Source organism: Schistocerca piceifrons, chromosome 1 (assembly GCF_021461385.2).
Source record: "Schistocerca piceifrons isolate TAMUIC-IGC-003096 chromosome 1, iqSchPice1.1, whole genome shotgun sequence".
Taxonomy (NCBI): domain Eukaryota; kingdom Metazoa; phylum Arthropoda; class Insecta; order Orthoptera; family Acrididae; genus Schistocerca; species Schistocerca piceifrons.
This window is the reverse complement of record NC_060138.1, coordinates 1085449233-1085458642: the sequence shown is the minus strand read 5'-3', so window position 1 is coordinate 1085458642 and position 9410 is coordinate 1085449233.

Below are 9410 nucleotides of genomic sequence, written 5' to 3'. Positions count from 1 at the left end.
TTGATTTCAGTGTCAGATAGCACTTATTCAAAGTGCGCGTGGCTCTTTTAGCGCTTCACGTTACTTGCCCATAGCTTACATTTACACACGCTACTTACTACTGGATGCCCCAGAATGCCGCCATTATTTTAAGTTTCACGTGATTTTGGCATGTTAGGTTAGTAGCTTTTATCCCAAGCTGTGTTTACATACTGACATTCAGAACGATGATCTAATACAGATAGCACAAAGTGAAGAGGGTATCAAATTTATGGTAAAGAAGTTAATGGAAACCTTTCAACTTAGAATAAATGTGAGGAAACAGAATATCTGGTAGTTAGAAGAGATGGAAGGGGTTTAATAGTGACGCAATGAACCACTTAATCTGTAAAATGTTTAATATTTATGATCGGTTCTACATTCCTTGGGAAGCCGTGAAGCAGATGTGGAACGCTGGATTCAGCAGAAAAGAGGAACAATTAACACGCCAAACGGAGTTCTTTGGGCCTGACAATATGAAAAGAAACAAAGAAGAGGATTCTGCAAACGAAGGCTGACCGTCAGGGAGCGGCAGATAAGCAGAGTACAGGCAGTAGATATGAATGGAATAAGGAGGACAGCCAGGATATTTCGAACAGAACAGAGAAGAAATGAGGAAATTAGGGAGATCATGGATATGGAACAGCTAATAGTGCAATGAACTGAGAATATAGATCTTCAATTGTATGGCCATGCGCAGAGAATGGAGCAAGAGCAAGGATGGTGGCCAAAAGTAATCCTGGAATGGTTGCCGGTAGGAAGGAGGAAGCCTGGATGGCCGAGATTAACATGAAGAGTGGGAGTAATTACATTATGAGGAAGACAGATCTGACAGAGAAAGATTTCCATGATCGTGGAAACTGTAAAATTGGAATACAAGGCAGCTGCCGAAGAGTGAAGCACTTAAAAGTGAAAGTAAAAGTAAGATATTCAGGCAAATTTATGTAGCCAGTGTATAATATGTGGCACTAACGTCCCGTATAATGTTGCACGTTAAATTTTTCCAACTTTTTTCATGGAACAGATCCGGATATGGTCATTAGAGACCAGAATCAATGATAAATTAAGGTATGTTTGTGATCAAGCACTGGGATGAAAGACAAGTAAAATAAAAGAATTATGTAGCGAACATAGCAAGCTGGGTCAGTCGCCATCCAATGACAACTCCTGCTCAAGGCAGCAAGAAAACACGGCTCGCGTTTTAAGAACGAGTTCCTTAGCCATTCACTGTAAATCTACGTTGAACTCGGAGAGAAGTGGCATTAATTTTCAGCAGCAATCCATTAACGACCAACTCTTTCAGTTTCTCTCTCTCTCTCATTCCGCACAGGTTCGTTTGAGCAGTTATTAAAATCGCCAGAGGCGGATCTAATTTCAGCGCCGCCAAAGAGCCCGCGCGGCAGAAGTGGAGGCTTTTTTCCCCGCAGTGATTCGCCACGGCGGCCGCGCGCTGCTAAACACCGGTGACCTCCGCATCAAGCAGAGAGGAGAGCCGCGACCTCACCGATACTACTCCGACCGCGGGGCCAGACCGGCCGCCCGCTGGGGGCGTGCCTGCCGCTAATTGAAAGCCGGGCCCACAAAGGAGCCGCCTCTGCGCCCCTCCCACCTGCCGCACCGATTACCTGTGAATGGGCCCTCACAGGCCGGCCGTGATTAGTGTGCGCTGCGGGGCTGCATATGTTTGCCGTCTTCAGGCGCCTGTCCTCCCTCCGCTGCACGCGACGTTCCCCGCTTCATTTGAGCCGCGATGGCCGTCTTAAGTGCACTGGCCATTGTGCTTGTGTCACGTCTAAGTGTTACACATCATTACACTCAGCTGACAAAGACATGGGACAGCGATATGCTCATATACATATGTCTGTAGTGTCGCATATACAAGGTAAACAAATGCAGTGCACTGGCAGAGTTGTAATTTGTACTCAGGCGAATCATATGAAAAGGTTTCCGACATGATGTGTGACACGACGGAAATTAACAGACTTTGAACGCCAAATGGTAGCTGGAGATGGAGCTACATGCATAGAACATTTCGGGAGTCGTTAGGGAATTCAGTATCCTAGATCCACAGTGTCAAGAGCGTGTAGAGAATACTAAACTTCAGATATCATCTCCCACCACGAACAATGCAGCGGTCGACGGCCTTAACTTCACGACCGAGAGTAGCAGCGTTCGCGCAGAGTTTTCAGTTCTAAATACAAGGAGCACTGCCTGAAATAACCGTAGAATACAATGTGGGACGTACGACGAACGTATTCGTTAGGACAGAGCGGCGATATTTGCCATTAATGAGTTATGACAGCAGACGACCGACGTCAGTGCGTTTGCTAACAGAACGACATCTCCTGTAGCACCTCTCCTGGGCCCATTGTTCAATTGGACCCTAGATGACTGGGAAATTGTGGGCTGGTCAGATATTCCGATTTCAGTTGGTAAGAGCCGATGGTATGGTTCGAGTATGGTGCAGACCCAAGAATCCATGGAGTCAACATTCAATAAGGCACTGAGTAATGTGGTAGTGGCTCCACAGTGGAGTGGGCAATGTTTACATGGAATGTAATGGATCCTCTGGCCCAACTGAACCGATCGTTCACTGGAAATGTTTATGTGTACTTGGAGACCATTTGCAGCCATTCATGGACTTTATGATCCCAAACAACAAAGGAATTTTTGTGGATGACGATGCACCATCTCACAGGGCCACAGTTCGTGACTGGATTTGCAGAAAATTCTGGACAGTTTAAGCGAATGATTTGACCACCCAGATCGCCCGACATTAGTCTCGTCGAACATTTATGGAGCATAGTCGAGAGGTTAGTTCATCTACGAACTAGTGCACTAAAAACTTTTTCGCAATTATAGACGGCTATAGAGGCAGCATAGCTCCATATTTCTGCAGGGGACTTTCAACGACTTGTCGAGTCCATGCCACGTCCAGTTACTGGACTACACCGGGCAAAAGGAGGTCCGACACGTTATTAGGAGGTATCCCATGATATTCGTCACCTCGGTTTAGACTAGAAATAATTTTTGTTCCCTAAATTCGCACTGAACAGGCCAATATGAATGTTTGTCCCACTAAAATAATGTAACATTAATGGCCAATTAGACCGGGGTGAGCAGTAAACATATCTTCAGAATTACTGTTGGCTACTATCCTGTACTGTAGTCGCAAACTAAAGCATAACTATTCACTTAGAGTCAGTGTCTGCCCCAGCTCATTGGCTTGCAGCCTTACACACTCCGCAACACTATCAAAGATTCACTTTTTCGAAAGGACGTAATTGTGTCTCTTTGGACGTAAAAGTTTTGAATTTGGCTCGAAGGTGCCTGAAACCTTCCTTTGTAACGGTGCAAAAGAGTGTCACCCTACAGCGTCAACAAAGGTCTCATCGGCGCGTCAAGCTGCAAGGTATCAACACATACGTGAAAAAGGCTAAAGCTAAGAACTTAATGTGGGATATAATGTGCGTAGATGATATCACATTGACACTAAATTTCAACAAAATTCTTCCTAAAGCCACTGTAGAGGTGTCTCATGATGGAAAGTTCGTTAAACTGCCTCTTACCCAAATTTCATCCCTTCTTCTGATGCTACCGCAGTAGAGTTAAGAACCGCGACGACGGGCATTCAAGTTACGCGGTTTTCTCGGGTGGCCAAGTTTCAAATGCTCTGAGCACTATGGGACTTATTTCTGAGGTCATCAGTCCCCTAGAACTTAGAACTACTTAATCCTAACAGCCGGCCGGAGTGGCCGAGCGGTTCTAGGCGCTACAGTCTGGACCCGCGCGACCGCTACGGTCGCAGGTTCGAATCCTGCTTCGGGCATGGATGCCTGTGATGTCCTTAGGTTAGTTAGGTTTAAGTAGTTCTAAGTTCTAGGGGACTGATGACCTCATCAGTTCAGTCCCATAGTGCTCAGAGCCATTTGAACCATTTTTAAGCCTAACTAACCTAAGGAAATCACACACATTCATGCCCGATGCAGGATTCGAACCTGCGACCGTAGCGGTCGCGCGGTTCCAGACTGTAGCGCCTAGAACCACTCGGCCACTCCGGCCGGTTGGTGGCCAAGGAAAACATTCCTGACACACCGTCGATCAAAATCGACACAAGAAAGCCCTAGGGGGAGGCATAAAAGAAGTCAGTTAGACCACTCACTTCCTTGGGGCGCAGATTCCCACATATTTCGTGGTCGAAAACGACAGTTCTCCGTGCGATGAGTAACAGAGCGACGTTCTTGAATTTTGACACTGATGACTCCCCTGGACGACTCAACCCTTCTCTAAGGGCATGGTGGTTTGCAGCCCCATCGAACGTAATCGTGTCCCTTTGGAGATGGTTGGAATGCCCTGCTGATCCAAACGCTCTCAATTCTGGAGAGATCCAGCAACCATGCTACCCAAGATAGGAAGCCAATCACTAGCATTTCTCGCTATGTGCGGGTGGGCCATACCGCCTGACAACCAGGAGTGATGGTCTGGGGTGCCATTGCATGTCATAGCAGCAACCCTCTGGTTGTCAACTGCGGCGCCCTTACAGCGTAGCGGCACATCGACGCTGTTATATGCCTCTTTGTTGCCTTTCGTGGCAAGCCCACCTGGGCTTACACCTCAGCAAGATAAAGCCCGCCCGCACACGGAGAGTTTCTATTGCTTGTCGTCATACTTGCCAAACCCTGTCTTGGACAACAGGATCGCCGGATTTCTCCCCAGTCAAGAACGTCTGGAGCATTAATGGCAGGGCCAACCAAACGGCTCTACATTTTGACGGTCTAAAGCGCCAGTTGGGCAGAATTTGGCACGGTATCCATGAGGAGGACATCCAATAAGTTTTTTAATCAATGTCAAGCCGAATAATTGCCTACATAAGGGTGAAACGTGGAGCAACACGTTACTGACTTTCTCAATTTGTCAAGCACTATCTCTGGAATAAATGATCCATTTTTTAAATTGTTATCATTCGTTTGTCTGTACATGCACATAACATCTACTGATTTCCGTCCCATTCGGATAATTCGGATAAGTCCCTTTAATTTTATTTTATTACTTTTGAATGCGTTGTGGGAGTTACAAATATTTACTATCAAAAACAGTCTTGATCGCAATTTATTTAGTGACCGGTTTCGGCCACTACAGTGGTCATCTTCAGACCAATGATTAAGAACCTCCTTCTGGTGGTAAATCACTGCTAGTGATATACCACCAGGAGGAGGTTCGTACTCATTGGTCTGAAGATGACCGTAGTAGGGGCCGAAACCAGTCACCGTAATAAATAAATTGTGATCAAGACTGTTTTTGATAGCAAATTATTTCATTTTATTATATTTTTCCTGTTTTTTATTTACTTATTTTTTGTTTCAAAGTTTAATTAATTCGTGAGACCACATATGGTACCACGCATAAACATTAACATGGTCTACAGCTAATACGAACAGAAGATTTGAAATACATGACGTTTTTCTCACATTCGGTACAGATCGTCTTGTTGCGAAATGTTGCACAGAGATATTTTGTGTTGCTTGATGATGGCTATACAGCCGAAATTGACCAATAATAAATAAAGGGGAAAAATTAACAGCCTGTAATGGAAATGTTTTCATTTGGGTAATTGCTTTTAATTATATGCATACCAATACTTTAAAATTATCAGAATATTCAGTTTTTATAATTATGACATAAAAAATTTTCTTATTATATTGTCACGTACAAGAAGGTGTAATTAAATGAATGACGAACACTAACTTCACTTAACGAAGGTTTATTCAGCACTTGCACATAGAAGAGCGCGGAGCAAACTGCCTCCGGCCAGAACACGTACAATACATATACAGCTACAGAACATTCCAGTACAACGATTCTTTACATTTGTGGACACTTCTAGAATGTACTCGAACCGAATATAGAAATTACAATTGTACAGTTCAGGTGAATATTGAACTCACAACCCGCTATGCAACAGTTTAATATCATAACCACTACACCACAGTGCTCCTCGGCTTCTTCTGCGGCAATATTATTGGGGAACATCAATTTTAAATTACTTCATTGTTACTTTCTTAGAGTCTACTTCACAATAGTAGCATATAAACTTTATTAAGTCTTTCTCTATATTCTGTACTTTCACCGTAAGTGTGCAAACTTAAATTTTTTCATGTCGCAATGCCTACATTCTTATTGCGTAAATTATTCAAATATTTATTATAGACTACCTAGAATGGCATTCAGCAGAACACTAGATGGAACGAGAGGAAGAGGGAGACCCAGAATCAGATGGTGGGATAACATTCGGGAGGACACAACTAGGATGAACAGCAACAGCAACTGGACAAACAGCACATTGGACAGGCAGATGTGGAAGAGGCTCATAGAGCAGGCGTATGGTCGATACGGCCCTTGCCACATGTAAAGGAAATTTATCATATCACTAAGTACAATGTTTGACTGTAATTACAGTGTCAGTTTCAACTGCCACTACAAAACGACTTTAGTATGAAAACCAAAACCGGTCACAGAGCAAAATGGAGTACGTTTTAGCAGCTGGAGTGGTTATTTGTCAGATCAAAGATATAATAATAGCCCTCCCGGAGATCTGAAGTGAAGTGGTATCCATGGGTGTGGATTAAGTTAAGAGTTTAAAACATATTTTCATTTAAGAGTAGGAACAAATTTGTCGCTAACCAAGCAAATTTAGGTACACTGAGGTACATATTGTAATTTTCAGGCTACTGTAGGCACGTATCATCAAACAGGACATAATTTTATGACACCTATTTACACTGATCACATTATTGCACTGAATATTTGCACAATCCAGATTATATGTAAAACCCACATTATGTGATATTATGATTATAATGCAGGTTTGGGCCATACTGAACTATGTGGTGTCCAACAAATAACATTTCCAGAGTTTGGTTTACCTTTTAATTTTGTCAATATTATTTTCATTCTCTCATAATGAGATCTTTTCCCTTCTTCAGATCGAGCTATTGAGTTTTTCTGTCAGGCCCTATCTAGTGGCAAATTTTCTACCTAAAATTTTTTCTGTCATCTGTAGCAAGTTGGGTTATTCTTGCTTTCTTCAGGCCTTCTCTAACAGTTCTGATACTTTTTATTGTTTCTATTTTAAATAAGTGCCAACGTTTTCAAAAATGTCTGAAGTAGTTGCATGAACACAGTGTATAACCACTTGTAACTTTCAATTTTCCTGTTGTTTAGATACATCTATGTGAAGCAGTGGCTGAGCATTGTCATCGTTCATGAAGTAAATAGTTTCCCACCTTCTTGTTAGGTTTTCCTATGGTCGCATCATGACTGCTTGAAGACACTTTCTTTCCTTTCAACTAGGTCGAAAACAGCCTTGGGCCTATTTTGTCGCTTGTTCACGCCTGCAAGGCTTGAGGCGTTGACCTCTGGAAAACCAGCGACTCCTCGCGTCATGGGAGGCGTGTCGGCATCATGGTGGTATGAATCGCTGTGATGATACACAACTTCGCGTTCCATCTGCGCGGGAACAATTCCATTACAAACCTAGGAGCTATTATGGTAATACAGCCAGTGCGACCTGCTGACGTCGGAACAGTCGTTAGTCAAGAGGTGTCTCCTCTTTGGGGAGATGATCGCTTGGTCACGCGCTAATCGGTGGACTAGGAAAGGAGACCCTTGTTCTTGGTAAAGCTATGTTCTTCACTAACTATTCCTCAAAGTTTTCTCTGGTGCCGACCAGTCTGCAACCACACCGACTCAAACAATGGCTCTGTCGCGAGACTATGCTGGCGACAGCATTACAAAGACATTAAATAGTTATTTTCATGACAGACCGGTCCACACAAACTATTCCACTCCTGTCCGGTAAAATCCGATTGGTCACTCGCTAAACTTCATGTGGAAGGGGACAGCAACTTTGTGGTCCTCTCGCACGAGTGGCAAATAAGTGCTTGTACGTTTTCCATTGGGCAAATCAAGCTACGTAGTTTTCTTAAGAGATGCAAAGCGCGATGGACATTCTGGTGCGAAGCCCCAAGTGGATAGAAGCATATTGTCAGGCAGGCTCTGATAGGAGCAGTCTTAAAAAATTTGGCACTGGAGGACTTCAACCCTGACGGCCGATACCCAATGGCGCAGACTTTGGGCCCCTAACATCGGAGTCCGACGGGTGCTGACTCTGTCTTCACTCTGTGATGGCGAACGACAAATTCGTTAAACACAGCATCATTAAATAGGCCAGAGCCGAGTTTGCCAAGCTTGACAGGACTTATGGAAACACCTGTTTCGCCTAGCTTCATTCCGTTAATTCAACGAGCAGTTTCTTTTTAATTCATAAGTGGACGACAGTTTGGTTATTGCTTATCCATTCTCGAGCGATGTAATTTCAAGTCTTCAAAGCATTTCTAAAGTATAATACTATCAAAGCATTTGTCCTGCCACCTCAAGTACTTTTCGGCCGAACTAATTCCAAGTGATACCTTTCGTTCTGTCTTGCTAATTTTATTTGCAGCCCATCCAGCAACGTGCCATGCCCATTTCTTATGTTCTTTGAAGGTGTAAATATTCAGATGTCCGTCTGAGATTGTAGAATTATTACCGCTATTGAAATATTATGCGAAATATTAAATAATTTTAAGTATCTTGGACTTATATTTTCCATCATGTAATCAGCAACAGATCTCTTCAGAGTTTAGCCTTACTGCGACTTTTTGGAATTTCACAACCTGTCTAGTTAATGTGGTTGGTTCTTTTCATTTACAACGTCTAGCGCCAACATCTTTGATTAGTAATCAAAACGTTCGCAGACCCCGCTTGCAAGCCCACCGGTGCTCAAATTTTGAACAAAATCCATCAGCAACGGCAGTCGTAGACTACCAGTACAAGAAGTCACACTCACTAAGCCAACGGTCCTGTCAAAAAGCGTGGAGGAGAGGACAGAGCGTCACGGTACTCTCTTGCTCTTGTGGTTGGTAATTGCCCCTAAAGGCGGAAGAAACGGCAAACCAACGGCATGAGGATGCAGAAGGTAATGGAAACCACTGCGTTAAAGCTGTAAAGGGTATCCACGGGACATGCAGCCGGTAACTGAAAAAGTGTCACGATGATCTCTCCATCGGCAAAGGACTCCTGGCTAGTCCCCCATTCGTATCTCCGGGAGTGGACTGCCAAGGAGAAGGCGACCATGAGAAAAGTATTAAATAACCAACGAAACGATAACATTCTAAGAGTCAAGGCGTGGAATTACACAAGATTGAACGTGGTAGCGAAGTGAGAAAATCTGAAAATGGAAGTGCTATATATAACGCATTTACTATGCATAAGCGAAGTGAAATGGGAGGAAGACAAAGATTTCTGGTCAGACGAGTAAAGGGCAATATCGACAACAGTAGAAAATAGTATAA